General features: G+C 29.3%; 1 long non-coding RNA gene across 1 annotated transcript; it reads right to left on the bottom strand.

The window, feature by feature from the left end:
- Window positions 1-13,292: 13,292 nt before the first annotated feature.
- On the bottom strand, window positions 13,293-13,777 carry LOC110659484 (uncharacterized). Its single transcript, XR_009145732.1, has 3 exons — window positions 13,689-13,777; window positions 13,506-13,580; window positions 13,293-13,413 (listed from the first exon to the last, which is right to left on the bottom strand). It is a non-coding gene; the product is annotated as an uncharacterized LOC110659484 (long non-coding RNA).
- Window positions 13,778-23,305: the final 9,528 nt, after the last annotated feature.

Raw genomic sequence — 23,305 nt, 5'->3', positions numbered from 1 at the left:
TAAAAAAAAATATAGGAAAAATTTTGAGAAAAATAAATTAAAGTTTAGAGAATTTATAAATTGGTATAAAATAATAAAAATAACCCGATGAGTACCATGAAAGGCATTTTGGTCATTTTACCCTTAGAGGTGAATTTTGACTTAAATGTCAAATTAAAATTTAGAAATAGAATAATTAACATAAATTAATTTTATGAATTTGAATTTGGAAAATGGAAAGGGCAAGAAAAGAAAAGGAAAGAAAAGAAAAGAAAGGAAAATAAAAAGACTTATGGCATTTAAAGAAAAGAAAAAAATAAGCTTATGAAAATTTAAAACAAAATTAAGTACAATAAAAATATAAATATATAAAGCACAAGAGACAAAACCCACCTACTTTTCTCTCCATCTTCTTCCCCACTCTCCCTCTCTCTTGCCGTCCACCCTTGTGCTCCCTCTCCACCATTTTTGTCAAGCTTTCAAGCTTGATTTTCCAAGCTTCCACACACCAAAACTTATAGCTCCCTTTACAAAAAATACTCCCTACACCCTAAGGAAGCTTTAGATACCCATTTGAAGAAGAGAAATTGAAGTTTGGCAAGACACCCAAAAAGGTTAGTGCACTAATCCCTCTTCTTCTCTTTATTAAACATGAAAAGCATGTTTAGCTAAGCATAAATACCATTAAAACAAAAAGAAAATCTAGAGGAAAGAACCCTTGAATTTTTGGCAGCCATGGAACTTGAAATTTATTGCTTTTAAGTGATGAAAAATGGTTCTATGAGAATGTGTAATTAGTTGAAATGTTTGGGTGTTTGATTGTGTAGTGTTTGTGTAAATTTGAAACTTTGAAAACTAGGGTTTGTGTAAATGTTGAGGACTTTGTGTAAGATGTTGAAATTGATCTATTGGGATGAGATTGTTACTTATAGAAGTGTATTGCATGCAAATTGAAGTAAGGAAGTTGGAGGAGATTGAGTTTTGGAAGTGTCAATTTTCTGCAGGTTGTGTTTGTTGAGGGCAGTGTACATTTTAGGCCATAAATAAAATTGTGTGACCCCAATTGGTATGAGGCCAATTGGAGGTGAAACTAGACCCAAAATAGCCCATTTTCCATGAAGAAACCATGCCCCAATTCTGTCCAAAACTTGACCTATATACTGCCCAAATTCGGATTTCCCTGCAACCCAACCCAGAAAATGACCAAATGAACAGTACATGTTCATTTGGTCATAACTCTCTCTATACTGGTCCAAAAATCCTAAAATTTTAACCATGGAAAGTTTAGACATAGGGCTACACTTTTCATGAAGACCACTTAACCCAGTTTTGCCTTTAACCAAATCAAATTGTTAGCACAAGTTGGGTCACTGAAACTGCCAACCCAGAAAATGACCAAATGAACAGTACGTGTTCATTTGGTCATAACTCTCTCTATACTGGTCCAAAAATCCTAAAATTTTAACCATGGAAAGACATAGGGCTACACTTTTCATGAAGACCACTTAACCCAGTTTTGCCTTTAACCAAATCAAATTGTTAGCACAAGTTGGGTCATCAAATCGCTAACCAGAAAATGACCAAATGAACAGTACGTGTTCATTTGGTCATAACTCTCTCTATACTGGTCCAAATGACCTAAAATTTTAACCATGGAAAGTTTAGACATAGGGCTACACTTTTCATGATGACCACTTAACCCAGTTTTGCCTTTAACCAATTCGAATTGTTAGCACAAGTTGGGTCACTGAAACTGCCAACCCAGAAAATGTCCCAAAATACTATTCCTTTGGTATTTTGACCATAACTTGAGTTCTATAACCCCAAATTCAGTGATTCAAAAACTGAAATTCAAGTTTAAACATAGAGGAGCAATTGTTATGAAGGAAGTGTGACTAAATAGACATCCTAACCTAGTCAAATTCCTAGATAAATATAACACATCAACATGAACCTAAAGAAAGGTTCATGGGAAAAATGCTATTTATGAAAATTAAAATCCTCATAAGGATAATTAAATATTAAAAATTATATGAATATGTAAATTGGGACTAATTTCCTATTAATATGAAATTAATAGTACTAATGAACAGTACTAGAAAATAGTAACAGTGAATAGTGCTAAATTAATTAAAAATGTTTAATTGCCCATAGTATACCTAGACTTATTTATTTAGTTGGATAAATTGGTATACCAATTAGGGACTACAGATAGCAGTACTGACTACCGAGAAAATCATGAACAGACAATATAAGTCCGGTATGATTGTTTTACGTGCTATATGCCTACTTTATTTCTGGCTTTACAAGCTCGACAATGGCCTCGTGCCCGATACCGCCTCGTGCTCGATGACGATATATCGATAGACATATGGCTGTCTAACCAGTATACACCCGTACATCCAGCTTTTATAATTTGTTATAGGTTTTCTTGGGCACTGAAAAATAAATAAATAAATAAGACTTAAAATACAATAAGTAATCATAAAAGATCCCAATAATGTTAATTATTTCCAAAGAGCAATAAAAATGTAAAATACCCAGAAATTATGAGTTGCATATATTATTTCAAATTATTAAATTATTGTTATTATAAATTATGCACCACTAAGCGTTATGCTTAGCGCGTTGGTTTTCCATCGCGTAGGTATCGAGATCACCAAGAAGAAGACTAAAGAGTACAATCGATGAGCTTTGATCAGATCTGCCATTGTCCAGAGTCACCTCACCGGTCTGTTGTATTTTGGTAGGGCCCATGTATAGACTAGTATTTTGGTTCATTATGTTTAGTCATGATGTAATTACTAGTTTATGATGTATTTCATTTTGGACTTGTAATTAAACTTTGAGATTGAAATGAAAACTTGTAATTTATTATCTATGAATTTCTATATGAATGCAATAGATAATACTTCATTTTGAGATCTCATAAATAATTGTAAATGATATGATACATGAGAATATGATATGGAAATGTGTAAAATGAATATGAACATGTTAACAGGTGATTAGTGGAATCCGCCAGATGCTAATAAATAAGGGAGGCTCTGTCCGGGTCTCCACAGAAATAAGATATAAAAAAAAAAAAAATTTCTACACATAGAATACATGTTTTAAATGACATAAAAAGTTTACAATAGATATGATAAAACAAGATAGGGTGCTCCGGCACCGAATGTGGTACTTCTTGCTCGGCTATACTGTAGACGGGTAAGGGGTGTCACATTTAGTGGTATCAGAGCAGAGGTTTAGGCGGTCCTAAACCTAGATAGATAGAAAGAAATAGTTGCATCACTTGCATGGGCCTTTAAATATAGTCGAGGTGACACTAATGCAGATCTGTTCTTTATCTGTTTTATAGGATCGATGGCATCTGATCCTTCAGAGCACGGACCTCCGAGACCGATAGAGGAGGAAGTAGAGAGTCACGCACCTGCTCCTAGTCGGGGGAGAAGTGGTAGTAGAGCAGAGTCATCTCGAGGTACTGTGAGTAGGGCACAGCAGGCCTTCTATGAACAGATGACACACTGCTCCATCGTCACGGAGCCATTCCACAGCCACCTCCACCTCCACAGCCACAGCCACAGCCACCTCCACCTCCACAGCCACAGCCACAGCCACCACCACCCCCACCACCTGTACAGCCACCTCCACCCCCACAGCCACAACCTATACACAGATCTCCACTAGAGAGACTGCGAAAGTATGGGGCAGTTGACTTCAGAGGTAAGAGGGATGATGATCCAGCTGCAACAGAGTATTGGCTGGAGAGGACAGAGAGGGTATTGCAGCAGTTGCATTGCACCCCAGAGCAGCAGTTGGAGTGTACTCTATCACTGCTACAGGAGGATGCATATAGATGGTGGGTGACAGTATCTAGAGTAGTACAGCCTGCACAGATCACCTGGGAGTTCTTTACGCTGAATTCGTAAAGAAATACATCACCATGTGTACTTGGAGGCCGAAGAAGAGAATTCTGCACCGAGACAGAGGCAAGCGATACCTCGAATATGAGCGAGAATTCGTGAGACTTAGCGAATATGCATTGGAGTTGATGCCAACAGAGGTTCATAAATGCGTAAGATTTAAGGATGGATGAATGACAACATCAGTTGATAGTGACATCTCACCACTTCACGATTTCTCTCGTTGATAGCATCACTTGATGTGGAGAGAGTCGAAATGAAGAGCATCCAGAAAGGATAGGCAACGCAAGAGGGGTTCTGGTCCGGTCATCCGTTCACAGACACGGTAGTAAGAGACCCAAGGTGTCTCGTGGTCGACTCAAGGTCGGGCAAGAAACGAAGTCTCGGTTGCTCCAAGGAGAGGAGGAGGACAACTGGGTGCATCGGTGGGTAGTTCACTGTGTGCGATACACGGGATCACCCCACCACCGCTTGTGTACATTGTGGTAGACCCCACGCAGGAGAGTGCGATTGTTGACAGGTGGATGTTTTCAGATGTGGGTCTACGGATCACTCCTGAAGGATTGTCCACAGAGGAACACTAGTGCTCCCACTGCTCCACCTCAGATGGAGAGGTCTCGCCTCAAAGAAGACAGTAGGGGTAGGAGACTGCGAGGCCCGACACACCGGGCACATCACAGGCCTACTGCAGAGACACCTGCAGGCAGAGATTAGGTAGCACCTCGTGCTTATGCCATGAGAGCTCGAGATGAGCCAGAGCCAGCTGATGTCATTAGAGGTACATTTTCTTTTTATGACCTGCTAGTATGTGCATTGATTGATCCGGGTTCCACACATTCATATGTGTGCATCACACCACCAATTGATAGAGGGGTACAAGTAGAGGAGCTAGAGGAGGACATACAAGTCACAAACCCTTTAGGCCATAGTGTCATGGTGAAAAGGGTCTACAAGGATTGTCCTCTGAAAACACAAGGGTATGAGTTTTTAGCTGACTTGATTGAGCTACCATTCCATGAGTTCGATGTGATATTAGGTATGGACTGGTTATCACGTCATCAGGCGATGGTAGATTGTCGGCTAAAGAGGATGTCACTACGCATGTAGATGGGGATGTGATTACGATTGTGGGTGAAGGAACGGGTTGTCTTTCCACCATTATATCACCACAACAAATGTAAGATTGATAAGAAAGGGCTGTGAGGCTTTCTTAGCACATGTGGTTGATACCAGGAAGACTAGCCCAAGCATGCAGGAGATCCCCACTGTATGTGATTTTCCGGATGTGTTTCCGGAAGAGTTGCCGGGTTTGCCACCCAATAGAGAAGTGGAGTTTGCTATAGAGGTTATGCTGCATCGCACCAATGTCCATTGCTCCATATAGGATGGCACCTACTGAACTGAGAGAGTTGAAAGTTCAGTTACAGGAGCTACTAGACAAAGGCTTCATACGCCCTAGTGTGTCACCCTGGGGAGCACCAGTGCTATTTGTGAAGAAGAAGGACGGTACCCTTCGGCTATGTATAGACTACCGGCAGCTGAATAAGGTGACTGTGAAAAACAAATACCCTTTACCTAGGGTAGATGACCTATTTGATCAGTTGAGGGGAGCTGGAGTATTCTCCAAGATAGATCTCAGATCAGGCTATCACCAGTTGAGAGTGAAGGAGACAGATGTTCCTAAAACTGCTTTCAGGACCCGGTATGGACACTATGAGTTCCTAGTGATGCCATTTGGGCTAACAAATGCACCAGCAGCTTTCATGGACCTAATGAACCGCATCTTTCATCCCTACTTGGATCGGTTTGTTGTGGTCTTTATAGATGATATCTTGGTGTATTCTAAGAACCGGGAAGAGCATGATGAACACCTGAGAGTAGTACTACGTACAATCGCGAGAAAAGCAGTTATATGCCAAGTTATCCAAGTGTGACTTCTGGTTGGATGAGATATCCTTTCTTGGACACATTGTGTCAGCAGATGGAATCAGGGTAGATCCAAGGAAGATTGAAGCAATAGTTGAATGGAAGCCTCCCAAAAATGTAACAGAAGTCAGAAGCTTTTTGGGGTTAGCTGGATACTACAGGAGATTTGTGAAGGGATTTTCCCTTATAGCAGCCCCACTGACTAAGTTACTGCATAAGAATGCAAAGTTCGACTGGAATGAAAAATGTCAAACCGCTTTGAGAAGCTGAAGGCTATGCTTACAGAAGCTCCAGTGTTGACACAGCCAGAGTCAGAGAAAGACTATGTGATCTATAGTGATGCCTCTCACAATGGGCTTGGGTGTGTTCTAATGCAGGAAGGGAAAGTAGTTGCCTATGCTTCTAGACAGCTAAGGCCACATGAAAAGAACTACCCAACTCATGATCTGGAATTGGCGGCAATAATATTTGCATTGAAGATATGGAGGCATTACCTATATGGTGAGAAGTGTTACATCTACACTGATCACAAGAGTCTAAAGTACTTGCCAACTCGTAAGGAACTCAACTGAGACAGAGGAGATGGATTGAATTCCTTAAAGACTATGATCAGTGATCGACTACCATCCCGGGAAAGCAAATATAGTGGCCGACGCCAAGCAGCAAGTCCATGATGGCTTTGAGAGCATTGAATGCTCGACTGTCTTTAGCACAGGATGGGGTACTTTTGGCTGAGTTGTGTGTAAAGCCAAGTTTGTTACAGCAAATACAAGAGGCACAGTTAAGGGATGAAAAGTTGCTAACTGTTATGGGCAGAACTCAAGAGGGGAAGGAGACTGATTATGAGTTGAAAGGAGATGGGTGTCTGCATTTATAAAGGCAGAATATGTGTACCAAGAGATGAGGAACTGAAGAAGAATATCTTAAAAGAGGCGCACAGCAGCTTCCATGCTATGCACCCAGGAAGTACCAAGATGTACCAAGACCTGAAAACACATTATTGGTGGCCTGGAATGAAGAAAGAGATTGGTGATTTTGTGACTAGATGTTTGACATGCCAGCAGGTTAAGGCTGAGCATCAGGTTCCATCAGGGTTGTTGCAACCTATATCCATACCAGAATGGAAATGGGACCGCATTACCATGGATTTTGTGACTGGGCTACCATTGACACAGAGGAAGCATGATACTATATGGGTGATTGTGGATAGATTGACCAAGTCAGCTCATTTCCTACCAGTTAGAACCAGCTACTCATTAGAGAGATTTGCAGAAATTTACATAGATGAGATAGTCCGGCTACATGGAGTGCCAACATCGATCATATCTGACCGAGACCCGAGATTTACTTCGAGGTTTTGGAAGAGGCTGCAGGAGTCTTTAGGCACTCGACTACACTTCAGTACGGCTTTTCATCCACAGATGGATGGACAGTCAGAACGGGTGATTCAGGTAACCCTTAGAACCTAGTAAATTATTATAAATGTTAAAAGACTACTAAAAATGACATGAATCACATAATAGGTATTGGAGGATATGTTGAGAAGCTGCATCATTGATTTTGAAGGAAGTTGGGAGAAGTATCTTCCTTTGGTAGAGTTTGCTTACAACAACAGCTACCAAGCCAGTATAAAAATGGCTCCATATGAAGCGTTGTATGGGAGGAGATGTAGAACTCCCTTATGCTGGACAGAAATGGGTGAGGAGAAAATAGTGGGCCCAGATTTAGTGAGACAGACAGAGGAAAAAGTGAAACTCATCAGAGACAATTTGAAGGTCGCCTTGGACAGACAGAAGTCATATGCCGACCTGAGGAGAAAGGATATAGAGTATGAGGTTGGCGAGAAGGTGTTTCTAAAGGTATCACCTTGGAAAAAAGTGCTAAGATTTGGTAAAAAGGGTAAGTTGAGCCCTAGGTTTATTGGTCCATACGATGTCATTGAGCGTGTGGGTCCAAAGAGCCTCTGAGCTAGCTTTACCACTGAAATGGACAAGATCCACGGTGTATTCCATGTGTCGATGCTCAGGAGATACAGATCGATCCTTCACATGTCATTTCAAAGAGAGGAGATAATTGTGCAACTTGATTTGACATATGAAGAAGAACCAGTTAGAATCTTGCAACGGGAAGTGAAAGAACTCAGAAATAAGAGGATCCCACTAGTGAAAGTCTTGTGGAGACACCACAACACGGAAGAAGCGACATGGGAGAGCGAGGAGACGATGAGGCAGCAGTTCCCTCAGCTCTTCACATTAGGTAAATTTCGAGGACGAAATTTCTATTAGAGGGGAAGAATTGTAACGCCCTCACCATAGGTAGTCCCTACAATTTCATCGTCCGACGACTCATATCTGTTCTGATACCAAAATGTCTGGAACTACACTTAAATTATAGTAAAGAGGCATAAATTAATGAAATAAATAAAAAAAAAATATAGGAAAAATTTTGAGAAAAATAAATTAAAGTTTAGAGAATTTATAAATTGGTATAAAATAATAAAAATAACCCGATGAGTACCATGAAAGGCATTTTGGTCATTTTACCCTTAGAGGTGAATTTTGACTTAAATGTCAAATTAAAATTTGGAAATAGAATAATTAACATAAATTAATTTTATGAATTTGAATTTGGAAAATGGAAAGGGCAAGAAAAGAAAAGGAAAGAAAAGAAAAGAAAGGAAAATAAAAAGACTTATGGCATTTAAAGAAAAGAAAAAATAAGCTTATGAAAATTTAAAACAAAATTAAGTACAATAAAAATATAAATATATAAAGCACAAGAGACAAAACCCACCTACTTTTCTCTCCATCTTCTTCCCCACTCTCCCTCTCTCTTGCCGTCCACCCTTGTGCTCACTCTCCACCATTTTTGTCAAGCTTTCAAGCTTGATTTTCCAAGCTTCCACACACCAAAACTTATAGCTCCCTTTACAAAAAATACTCCCTACACCCTAAGGAAGCTTTAGATACCCATTTGAAGAAGAGAAATTGAAGTTTGGCAAGACACCCAAAAAGGTTAGTGCACTAATCCCTCTTCTTCTCCTTATTAAACATGAAAAGCATGTTTAGCTAAGCATAAATACCATTAAAACAAAAAGAAAATCTAGAGGAAAGAACCCTTGAATTTTTGGCAGCCATGGAACTTGAAATTTATTGCTTTTAAGTGATGAAAAATGGTTCTATGAGAATGTGTAATTAGTTGAAATGTTTGGGTGTTTGATTGTGTAGTGTTTGTGTAAATTTGAAACTTTGAAAACTAGGGTTTGTGTAAATGTTGAGGACTTTGTGTAAGATGTTGAAATTGATCTATTGGGATGAGATTGTTACTTATAGAAGTGTATTGCATGCAAATTGAAGTAAGGAAGTTGGAGGAGATTGAGTTTTGGAAGTGTCAATTTTCTGCAGGTTGTGTTTGTTGAGGGCAGTGTACATTTTAGGCCATAAATAAAATTGTGTGACCCCAATTGGTATGAGGCCAATTGGAGGTGAAACTAGACCCAAAATAGCCTATTTTCCATAAAAAAACCATGCCCCAATTCTGTCCAAAACTTGACCTAAATACTGCCCAAATTCGGATTTCCCTGCAACCCAACCCAGAAAATGACCAAATGAACAGTACGTGTTCATTTGGTCATAACTCTCTCTATACTGGTCCAAAAATCCTAAAATTTTAACCATGGAAAGTTTAGACATAGGGCTACACTTTTCATGAAGACCACTTAACCCAGTTTTGCCTTTAACCAAATCAAATTGTTAGCACAAATTGGGTCACTGAAACTGCCAACCCAGAAAATGACCAAATGAACAGTACGTGTTCATTTGGTCATAACTCTCTCTATACTGGTCCAAAAATCCTAAAATTTTAACCATGGAAAGACATAGGGCTACACTTTTCATGAAGACCACTTAACCCAGTTTTGCCTTTAACCAAATCAAATTGTTAGCACAAGTTGGGTCACTGAAACTGCCAACCCAGAAAATGACCAAATGAACAGTACGTGTTCATTTGGTCATAACTCTCTCTATACTGGTCCAAATGACCTAAAATTTTAACCATGGAAAGTTTAGACATAGGGCTACACTTTTCATGAAGACCACTTAACCCAGTTTTGCCTTTAACCAATTCAAATTGTTAGCACAAGTTGGGTTACTGAAACTGCCAACCCAGAAAATGTCCCAAAATACTATTCCTTTGGTATTTTGACCATAACTTGAGTTCTATAACCCCAAATTCAGTGATTCAAAAACTGAAATTCAAGTTTAAACATAGAGGAGCAATTGTTATGAAGGAAGTGTGACTAAATAGACATCCTAACCTAGTCAAATTCCTAGATAAATATAACACATCAACATGAACCTAAAGAAAGGTTCATGGGAAAAATGCTATTTATGAAAATTAAAATCCTCATAAGGATAATTAAATATTAAAAATGATATGAATATGTAAATTGGGACTAATTTCCTATTAATATGAAATTAATAGTACTAATGAACAGTACTAGAAAATAGTAACAGTGAATAGTGCTAAATTAATTAAAAATGTTTAATTGCCCATAGTATACCTAGACTTATTTATTTAGTTGGATAAATTGGTATACCAATTAGGGACTACAGATAGCAGTACTGCCTACCGAGAAAATCATGAACTGACAATATATGTCTGGTATGATTGTTCTACAAGCTATATGCCTACTTTATTTCTGGCTTTACAAGCCTGACAGCGGGCCTCGTGCCCGATACCGCCTCGTGCGATGTGACGATATCTTTGGATAGACATATGGCTGTCTAACCAGTATACACCCGTACATCCAGCTTTTATAATTTGTTATAGGTTTTCTTGGGCACTGAAAAAAATAAATAAATAAATAAATAAATAATTAAGACTTAAAATACAATAAGTAATCATAAAAGATCCCAATAATGTTAATTATTTTCAAAGAGCAATAAAAATGTAAAATACCCAGAAATTATGAGTTGCATATATTATTTCAAATTATTAAATTATTGTTATTATAAATTATGCACCACTAAGCGTTATGCTTAGCGCGTTGGTTTTCCATCGCGTAGGTACTGGAGATCAGCCGCAGCAAAGAAGAAGACTAAGAGTACACCGTGCAGCTTTGATCAGATCTGCCATTGTCCAGAGTCACCTCACCGGTCTGTTGTATTTTGGTAGGGCCCATGTATAGACTAGTATTTTGGTTCATTATGTTTAGTCATGATGTAATTACTAGTTATGATGTATTTCATTTTGGACTTGTAATTAAACTTTGAGATTGAAATGAAAACTTGTAATTTATTATCTATGAATTTCTATATGAATGCAATAGATAATACTTCATTTTGAGATCTCATAAATAATTGTAAATGATATGATACATGAGAATATGATATGGAAATGTGTAAAATGAATATGAACATGTTAACAGGTGATTAGTGGAATCCGCCAGATGCTAATAAATAAGGGAGGCTCTGTCCGGGTCTCCACAGAAATAAGATATAAAAAAAAAAAATTTCTACACATAGAATACATGTTTTAAATGACATAAAAAGTTTACAATAGATATGATAAAACAAGATAGGGTGCTCCGGCACCGAATGTGGTACTTCTTGCTCGGCTATACTGTAGACGGGTAAGGGGTGTCACAGATATGGTATAGATAAAGTGTGCTAAAATTTCTCAAGCTTTTCATTCCTACAGAGGAAAAAAATAAAATAGTTTTTATAACATATTTAATATTTATTTTATGAAAAAATTCGTCGATTTGAGAATATTATTTTAATATAGTGATGTAATTGTGGACAACAGAAATAATTGCACGAAAAAGTATAATATAGACCTATTAGCATAAGTATTTTTCTGTTTTTTTAAATAAAAACTTTCATTTAATTTTAATAAAAATTTAAATTATATTGAAGATTTCGTAATTCTGAAAACAATGCTACTAAATTAAAATATACTCATATTAGAATGATTTATAACCATTTAAAAAATATAATGAAATTATAATTTATATAGTAAAAGTATTTAATAATTGTATAATTTAATAAGACAAACAAGCAATTATAATATCTTATGTTTCGATTTCTATAATATCTTATATACTATGTGCTTAATTATGAATTTGTTCAGTTGTGACTTGGGAAAGTAATCAATTTTTATTATGAGGTTGAAGAGCATCTCATGCAATTGAGAGTATTCACTAATTATAACTTTCAATCTTGTATCTAATCGATCTCGGATTACTTTAATATTTGTTATTATATGCTAATGTAAATGGCATGGAGACAAAGAAGAGAACTAATGAAATATTATTTTTATTTAATTTTATTGCAAAATACTTTTTTTTCAACTAATACTCTTTTCTGATAGAAATTTTTTTTAACAAATCCAATTATCTAATATTTGTCTTCTAATAGGATGATGAATCGCAAAATCTTTTCTACTTATAATGAGGCAATTATATGGTTATGAGATGAATAAAGGTGAATAAATATCATTTAGGTCTTTATTTTTTTGGGTGAATTATATAAAAAGAATTTCATCAAGTCAAATTTAAATAATTTATAGATTAATTATTATTTTAGATTAAAATTATAATTTTTATTTAAAATATTTTTATTAATTTAATTTTAAGATTAAAATATAAATTAATTGAGTTAACATAAAAGAATAGCTTTATATTGACTCATACGAACTATTGAATTGACCATCAATTTTGAGAATCAGTCAAATTTAGATATTTTAAATTCTATAGGAATTGCAACCAATTATTGGTTGAGAAGGAATTGAATTGATGAATATATCAAAATTTACCACTTTTAAAAATAATTAAAAAACAATATACAATAAAGGTATTATGGTCAGGGACATATGCATTCAGAAAATTTTATTAGAAAGACAATATGTATCGTATAAATATTTAAATATGAGTTCTCAGGCACATAAATAATTATAATTTTATTTTAAATATTTAATTAATAAATTTATATTTAAACAAAATATTTTGAAACAATACATTTCAATTTAATTTTAATATTAAAAGATATAAAGTAAATTAACCCAAATATTTACTATATGTATTTACTAACATTTCCTTTCTTACATGGAAAGATTTAAAAAGAAAAATCTCTGAATAATGATAAAGATAATATGGTAACTTTAACTTTTATACATTTAAAATGGGTTGTGGCCTTAGTAAACATATAATTGTGAAAAAAAGTGAAAAAGGTTAAATTGATATGTAATAAATACCTCTTGAGCTTACAAATTTTGTAATGTTATTTCTGCTCAAATCCAGCTCCTTTAGATTGCTTATAGTGTCCAATTCTGATTAAGCAAAAAGACTCAAATAATAAAATGATTATGAATCATGAGCAATTGAACCAATTAATAGCTTCATAAAAAAGGGGGAAAAGAATCTAACCTTTCAGATTGAATGGTCCTTTTAATAGATTATATCCTATCCATAGAGTTTTGAGAGATGAAAGCCCCTTAAGGAATGGTAAAATGTCAATGCCAAAGTGATTGTCACTTAGATCAAGATCCTACAGATTGCTCATATTTAGTAATTTTTCACCACCTGCATATAAAAATACACACACATGTATATTAATTTCTTTTACTTATTTAAGAAAACAAAATAAAATATTCTGCAGAAATAATAATTTATACCATGTAAAGATTTAAAGCCTTCAATTTCGTTGCCCCATATATCCAACACTTTTAGATTTGTTAGATTATTCAATTCTACACCCATGAGTAATAAGAAGCATTAAATGCAAAATAATAGGGATAATAGTGTGGTCTATGTGCTATGTGAGACACAGAAAGATAGAGAAGAATAGTTATATTCACCTTGAATATCAATTCTTCCTTTCATTTCATTTTCATATAGATATAAATATTTTAAAGATGAGAGATGACTTAGAGATGATAAAATGTTAATGCTGAAGTTATTATAACTTAAACGAAGAAACTCCAAATTCTCAAGCGTGGATAGCCTTTCAAAACCTGCATAAAGAGATGTAAACATATTTAATAAAGAAAAAAAAATAGATAAAAAAAAAGAAAGAAATGATAATATGAAGTGCATTTTGATGGATATCCAAATACTCATTCAATTTGGATTGTAATTGATTATAGTAATGAAAGAGATAGACTGATTGACCTTCATTCTTAATGCAACCAGCTATATTATTTGTGGATAAATCAAGGCGCTTCAGTTGTTGGAAGGGAAGAAATACGGAGGCATTTAGATGCCAATCTCTTGAGGAATCCCAATGTCTTATGTTATGAAGAAAGAGTTGCGTAACATGCCCTGTAGTGGCACTGCACCTGACTCTTCTCCAATTACAGCACTCAACATCATCAGAATAATAGTTAGGAGAAAAAGAGTAGTAATCATAACGATAATAGTAAGAAGAAAAGGAGTAGTAATCATCAGAATAATTGAGTTGAGCCTTGAGTTGCAAGAGAGCATTTCTCTCATGCTCCCAACAACCATTAGAGTGCCAACTTCCATGTAATAATAAAACCAGCATCATTAGTAATGCCCAAAAAAACTCCTTAATTACCTCCATTTTAATGTTGTTTTTTTGTTATGTATCTCTCACTTTGATCTTATAACACACAGGCTTTAGCCTTTTATAGATATAGGGTCATGGCTTCGCTATTCATAATTAGATTAAGCCATCTCATGAAAAAATAGTGTCTAATTAATGTATTTTTAATTGAATGATGAGTACATTTTCAAAATTGTTGACCTGTTCAATGAAATTCTATATCATTAATGTGGTGTATATTTAGTAAGCATGTTATTTGGTTTTAAAGCTATAGTTTGTACCAAATGTCTTCCTCTTCTTCCACTTTATATTCATTATCAAATGCCATAATTTCAGCCAGAAGTACTTCTCTTTTACTTTATTTTCTTACTATTTATGAAAAAAGTTATATTTATTTATTATCTTATTAGTTCATATATATAAATATAAAGAATATATAAAACTCTCTATTTGAAATTTAAAATGAATGGAGATTTCAGTTTACTAAAGTATTAATGTTGATATGGATTGATCATTCTATTATCATTTTTTTTTTAACTTTTAAGGAGACTTTGACTTTTAAGTCAATTATATAAATTTTTGGATTTCTTATAGCATTTTATTCATTTTCTTGTGTATTGTGTATTTTTCAAAATAATTATGATATCCATTTTATTTACTTTATTTCTCTTAATAAAAATAAATAATAATAATAGTATAGGTTATTTATTGCACTCATTTCATATAGGCATTTTAAGATAGTTGTACATTCATTTTGCCTTTATATTTTATATTTTTAACTTTATTTTAGCTTATTTGCTAACTTTAGTTATTTTATATTTGATTTTTGTAATTTTATTATTTTTAATAGGTTTTTGTGGCAAATTGAAGATCAATGAGTGCATTAGGAAGTGATTTGAAGAAATTTATAACTCCTTAAGCATGGAGGAAAGTTGAAAAAATCAAGCCTTAGAAGATTAAGTTGGTCGAAATTTGCTTTATATTCATTATCAAATGCCATAATTTCAGCCAGAAGTACTTCTCTTTTACTTTATTTTCTTACTATTTATGAAAAAAGTTATATTTATTTATTATCTTATTAGTTCTTATATACATATATATATATATAAAAGAATAGATAAAATTCTCTATTTGAAATTTAAAATGAATGGAGATTTCAGTTTAACTTTTAAGGAGACTTTGACTTTAAAGTCAATTATATAAATTTTTGGATTTCTTATATCATTTTATTCATTTTCTTGTGCGTGTATTTTTCAAAAATAATTATGATATCCATTTTATTCACTTAATTTCTCTTAATAAAAATAACTAATAATAATAGTATAGGTTATTCACTGAACTTTTCTTAAATAGTTTTATATAGATTCCTTCTTAACGACAATTCATGCTATAACATTTCAAGAGTTTAAGTAAATTCATTTAATAAAATAAATTAATGATAATAAATTGAATCAAATTGCAATACCACAATCAATTTATTTTTTAAAATAAAAAATTTTCAAAACAAAAGAAATCTTATATAAAGTATAATTAAGAGAGATATATATAAAAAAAAATAAACTATCAAATTTATAAAAATATGGACCATCCATCTATGTTTTATATGATGCTTTTTATTATTATCTTATTGTTACTTAAAATTTTAAGTTTGAAGTTGAAAGTACTTTTTTAATAAAATTCTATGGTTTATGATTGCTTTTTTTTGAAAATATTTTAAACAAAGGAACATGAAATAATTGTGAATTATTCAAAATCATATATTAACAAATTAAATAAACTGAATTTTGTAAAATTTTTGAGAAATTTACTACGTAAATCTGCATTTAACTTTGAATATATAAAAATTTAAAATGAATCGATATTTAAATTTACACGACATTTAATTTATAAATTAAATTACTTTTTAATTTTTTAATTAATATTAATATAAGTAGAAAAAAAAAAATAACAATGTAATATAAATTCTGTTAAATAATTGACTGGTTCTCGGATTAATCAAACCCAAATATAAAGTCTTCTTCGTTGTTCAATAATTGTTAATTTATTATTAATATAGTACGTGTTTAGTGAGCGTCTTATTTGGTTTTAAAAATATCATTTTCTACAACAAGTCCTTTGCCCATCTTTTATTCTCTATGTTCACTATCAAATAGCCATTATTTTCTATACGAAAAGCAACACTTGTCATTTACTTTATTATTTTATTATTTATGAAAATTATTATTATATTATTTTTTTGTTCTTTTGTGAGAGACCTTCACTTCAAGTCAATCCTATACACAATATATCTTCTATGTGTAAATTAAATAATTTCATAAATTTTTTTTAATCAAAAGAAATTAAAAAAGAAATATTAATTTATTGATATTAAATAAATTATTTCTAACATTACACACATATAATTTATATATCATTGTCAAATTTCAAGTATTTTTAATTAAAAATAATTTTCATTAATAAAGAGCCATGTAGAATGTACAATAAAATTCTTTTTCCTTAAATTTAAATATTATAATATAATTGTTCTCTCATATTAATGATAACTGTGATTTAAATTTATCTTGAAATCATGACACTATTTCTCACCATGAAAATTATTAACAACATTACATCGATTTTTTTATTAGGTATCTTACAATAATTAATGCTATAGAATGTTTCAATTTATATGATATAATAAATTAATGATAATAAATTGCATTTAATTATAATGTTACAATCATTTCAAGAGATGAGATGAGATGATAAGAGTCATTTCTCCCTCAATTAGTGATTTTAAGTTCAAGTTTTGAATATGGTACACCTTTAAAGTTTAGAAGGAAGCGCTTTACTCTCTTTTGTGAGCCTACTCGATATGAATTTGGATTAGACGAGCCAGTGAGCAACTTTCAGAGACTAATATATACATATACACACACACAAAATCGTTTCATCTTTCAATGATATAAAAACATCTGATTTTCAATTATATTATCCAAACGTTTTTGTGTGTTTAGAAACGTAATTGAAATAATTATGAATTTTTTTTAAGATTAAAAATTTTGAAAATAAAATAAAATTATAAATTTATAAAACATCATTTTATCATATTGATTATTCAAAATCATAAATTAACAGATTAATTAAAGCGAATTTTATAAAATTAAAAAAATTTATTGTATAAATCTCGATTTAAATTTTAATATATAATAATTTAAAGTGAATAGATATTTAAATTTACGTTATATTAATATTTCATATTTAATTTATAAATTAATTTTCTTTTTAATTATAATTAATATTATTAATATTTTATTGGGCCTTCACTTTGTGTGGATTGCATTAAGCGGCTGCCATGTTAATTGGTTTAGTTTAGTTAACTATTAATGTTGATACGGATTGATCTTTTTAACTTTTAAGGAGACTTTGGCTTTTTAAGTCAACTATATAAATTTTTAGATTTATCATTTAATTCATTTTCTTATATATAGTGTATTTTTTAAAAATAATTATGATATAGATTTTTTTCGTCTATTTTTTTTAACAATTTTGGATGATACATCTTACACAATAATAATAATAATAATAATAATAATAATAATAATAATAATAATAATAATAATAATAATAAAGTTGATATTCCAGGTGTTTTGTGACTTATTTTTTTTTGTTTTAAAATTTTAATTTAATATTTGTTATTATATTTTATATTTTAAAATTATATTATAAAATTTTCATAATTAAGAGAGATATAAAATAAAATAAAATATATAAAAAAATTACAAAATAGAGAAAACTAAAGAAATCGATTCACCTTTCAATGTTATAAAAATATCAACCATGCATCTATAGGTTCTATGATGCTTTTTATTATTATTTTAATTTTTTTTATGCGTTTGTTGTATGCATAACTCTATATAAAATTGTGACTTAAAATTTTAAGTTTGACACTAAAAGTAATTTTTAACAAAATTCTATAGTTTATGCAATTTTGTGAAAATATTTTAAACAAAGGAATATGAAATAATTATGAATGATGGTTTTTTAAGTTTAAAAGTTTTGAAAGAAACTAAATTATAAGTTTATAAAATATTATTTTATTAGATTGATTATTCAAAATCATAAATTAACAGATTAAATAAAGCGAATATCATAAAAGTTGAGAAATTTATTATATAAATCTCATCTGAATTTTGAATATATAAAAATTTAAGATAATAAATATTTAAAATTACATTACATTAATATTTTATATTTAATTTATTAATTAATTTTTTAAATTAATATTATTAATATTTTGTTAGACCTTGATTTTGATCTATTGTCTTAAATATGATGCCGTGCTCTTTGATTCAGTTTACTTTAAGCATTATTATTGATATGGATTGTTCATTCATTCTATTATCGATCTTTTAATTTTCAAAAGACCTTTGGATTAATTTTCTTAAACAAGTTTTTTTCGTCTTTCATTCTCAATATTCACTATCACATGCATTATTTTCTGCAAGAAGTGACACGTCTCTTTTATTTTTTTTTTTTATGATAACTGCTATTATAATGTTTTTTTTTTTTTTGGAGGTCGAGATATTAGTGGGAGATTTTTAGGTCTTTAAGTTATTAAGAGGCATGCATATATATAATACAATATATATATATATATATATATATATATATATATATATATATATATATATATATATATATATATATATATATTCAAGTATTTTTAAGTAAAAATAATTTTCATTCATAAAAAGCCATATAACATGTACAATAAAATTCAATTTTTCTTAAATTTAAATATTATAATATAATTGTGAATTTTGTTAAGATTACAAAAATTTTGAAAGTGAAATTAAATTATAAATTTATAAAACATAATTTTACTAGATTGATTATTCAAAATCATAAATTAACAAAATTAATTGAATTTTTTAAATTTTGAGAAATTTATTATATAAATCTCGATTTGAATTTTAAATATATAAAAATTTAAAGTGAATAGGTATTTAAATTTACATTATATTAATATTTTATATTTAATTTATAAATTAAATTTCTTTTTAATTTTTAATTAATATTATTAATATTTTATTGGACCTTGACTTTTTGAAATGCATTAAACAACTACTGTGCTGCTACTAAGTCATTTTACTGCACAGATTATTTAATATTTTATTTTAATAATATCGTTTAATATATATTTTTATATCTTATATTTTCATAATCATTCTATAAAATATTTTAATGATAAATTTTAAATATATATATAATTTTATATCAAGTGTTAATATATAATTTTTTATAATAGCAAACAGTATAATGTCGTATTTGAAAAAAAAAACTATGTATTTAATTTTAAAATTTTTAAATAAATTGATTAATAGATTAATAAACTGATAAATAAAATAGGAAAAAAATATGTCACATGGCAATTTTTAGCTTTTTTATTAAGTTCAGTGGACACGTATATATATCATTATTAAAAATTCTTAGATTTTAAATATAAGAAATATTATTAAATAAATATTATAAATAATTTTATAAAAAAATAATTCATATTTTTTTAATTTAATCAGAATTTAATTAAAAAAGATTATTTTTTAGAGATACATAATATAACTAGCAGAATTTTATAAGGCCTGAAATTATAAAATTGGGAATTTTAAAATTCTTAAAAATGTAGTAAAAAAATTTTAGATAATTTTTTATGAGATAAGATTTTAGTAGTTGAAATTTTCTTATATGCCAAAACAATTATGGTATTCATTTTATTCACTTAATTTCTCTTGATAAAAAAAATACCCCTAATAATAATATAGGTTATTCACTATATTTTTCTTAAATAATTTTAGATAGATTCGTTCATAACAACAATTCATGCTATAACATTTCAAGAGTTTAAATTCATTTAATAAAATAAATTAAAGATATTTAAATTTATCAAATTGCAATGCCACAATCGATTTATTAAAAAAAAAATAAAAAAAAAAAAAAAAACTCTTATGCAAAGTTTAATTAATTAAGAGAGATAAAAATTAAAAAAAAATAAAAAAATCTACAAAATAGAGAAAACTAAAGAAATAACTTCACCTTTCAATATTATAAAAATATGGACCATCCATCTATGCTTTGCGTTCTATGAAGCTTTTTATCATTATTTTAACTTTTTTTTTAATGCATAACTATAATAATTGTGACTTAAAATTTTAAGTTTGAAGCTAATAGTACTTTTTAACAAAATTCTATAATTTATGATTGCTTTTTGTGAAAATTTTTTACACAAAGGAATATGAAATAATTGTGAATTATAATTTTTTAATTTTAAAAGTTTTGAAAGAAACTAAATTATAAGTTTATAAGAAACTAAATTATGAGCTTAAAATTTGAAATGAATAGATATTTAAATTTACATTATATTTAATTTATCAATTAAATTTCTTTTTAACTTTTTAATTAATATTAATAATATTTTTTTGGACTTTGATTTTGCGTGCTGTTTGGTTTAGTTTACTTAATTATTATTATTGATATGGATTGATCCTTTCATTTAATTGAATATATAAAAATTTGAAATGAATAGATATTTAAATTTACATTATATTTAATTTATAAATTAAATATAAATTCTGTTAAATAATTTCTCAATTCTCCGATCAATCTAACCCAAATATTAATTCTTCTTCAATGATCATTTCATTTGCACAATGTATCTATCATTGATATATTATTAACTTATTCAATGAAATGTAGCTATCATTTATGTATTGTATATTTAGTGAGAGCGTGTGATTTGGTTTTAAAAGTATAATTTTTTACTACAGTCCTTTGCCCATCATTCACTCTCTATATTCACTATCACATGCTATTATTTTCTATTAAAAGCAACACTTTTCTTTTATTTTGTTATTTATGAAAACTATTATTATATTGTTGTTTGTTCTTTTATGAGAGACCTTGATTCAAGTCAATCTATACACAATATATCTTCTGTGTGTAAATTAAATAAGTTCATATTGATTTTTTTTTTTTTACAAAAAGAAATTAAAAAAGAAATAATACATATTATTCACTATTTTTTTTACTTTTTTTTTATAAAATTAAATATGAGAACTTCCTGAATTGAGATAAGATTCATAGATAACAATATTGCATAAGATTATGATCAATGTATAAAAAAAGAAATAGAAAGACATATGTGGAGATATATGGAGATATTAGTGAGAGATTTTTAAGAGATCATCATATATATATATATATTTGCATCAAATTATAATATTACAAGGGATTTATATGTTAAAAAATAAAAAATTAATAACAAAAATATTTTATATAAAAAATAATACTTTCAGATATTAAGAAAAAAAAATCTACAAAATCGTTTCACCTTTCAATTGAAATCTATGGGCGCTTTGATTTTCTATTATATTATTTTAACATTTTTTTTTTTGTGTTTATAAATGTAATTGAAATAATTGTGAACAATTTTTTTTTAAGTTTAAAAGAAATTTGAAAATGAAACTAAATTATAAATTTATAAAACATTAATTTTATTATATTGATTATTCAAAATTATAAATTAACAGACTAACTAAAGTGAATTTTGCAAAATTTGAGAAATTTATTATTTAAATCTCAATTTGAATTTTAAATATAAAATATGTAAAGTGAATAAATATTTAAATTTATATTATTATTTTATATTTAATTTATAAATTAAATTTCTTTCCAATTTTTTAATTAATATTATTAATATTTTTATTGGACCTTGACTTTGCATATATTGCATTAAACAGCTGCCGTGTTGATTGGTTCAATTTAGTTAGTCATTCCATTATTGATCCTTTTAATTTTTAAGGGGATTTTGGCTTTTAAATGAACTATAAATTTTTAAATTTATGGTTTGACTCATTTTCTCGTGTACATTGTATTTTTTAAAATAATTATGATATAAATTTTTTTCTCCTCTATTTTTTAACAATATTGGATGATACATTTTACACACTATTATTGATAAATAATAATATATATATAAATAAAATCCAATATAAAGAATAATTAGGATCTAGGAAATAATATTATAGTGGAAATCTTAACAATCTATTTAACTCATCAATTCAGTGAATTAAAATTATGGGAGTTTTTGAAAATTTTGAAATTTTCAAAAAATTTATTATATTTAAATTCAGTGTAACGTGATTTATTATTATTATTATTTTTTAAATGAATTAAAAATTATACAATATAAGATTATCATAAATCATTATTAAACATAGTGTAACTTTCTTACTCTCCAATAAAATACTTATATTGTTATTATTTTAAAAATTTATAACTTACCTTTAAAGTTTTCAATCAAATATAGTGTAAGCCGTGAGGAGCAATTGCTTATCAAAACATCACTAATGAATTTTTTTTTTTTTTATAGAGGAAGGTTTAGTGGACCTCACAATAATATGCTCTGGTAGTTTTGTCATGTGTTGTGTGGCTTATTTATTTTTTATTTTAATACTATAATTTAATATTTATTTTTTATATTTAAAAATTATATTATAAAATAAAATAAAAATAAAAATTTAAAAATATAGACAGCAAATTGAGCATTATTCCATAGATTAACAATAATTTATATATCATTGCCAAATTTCAGGTATTTTTAAGTAAAAATAATTTTCATTCATAAAGAGCCATATAACATCTAAAATAAAATTCATTTTTCCTTATATTTCAATATTATAATATAATTTTCTCTCAATTTAATGATAATTTAAATTTATCTTGAAATCATAGTACTATTTCTCACCGTGAAAAATATTAATAATATTACATCGATTTTTTTGTTAGGTATCCTTCAATAATTAATGCTATAGTATTTCAAATGTTTCAATTTATATGATAAAATAAATTAACGACAATAAATTACATCAAATT

Source organism: Hevea brasiliensis, chromosome 17 (assembly GCF_030052815.1).
Source record: "Hevea brasiliensis isolate MT/VB/25A 57/8 chromosome 17, ASM3005281v1, whole genome shotgun sequence".
In the NCBI taxonomy this organism is placed as follows: domain Eukaryota; kingdom Viridiplantae; phylum Streptophyta; class Magnoliopsida; order Malpighiales; family Euphorbiaceae; genus Hevea; species Hevea brasiliensis.
This window is presented reverse-complemented; position numbering and strand designations above follow the sequence as displayed.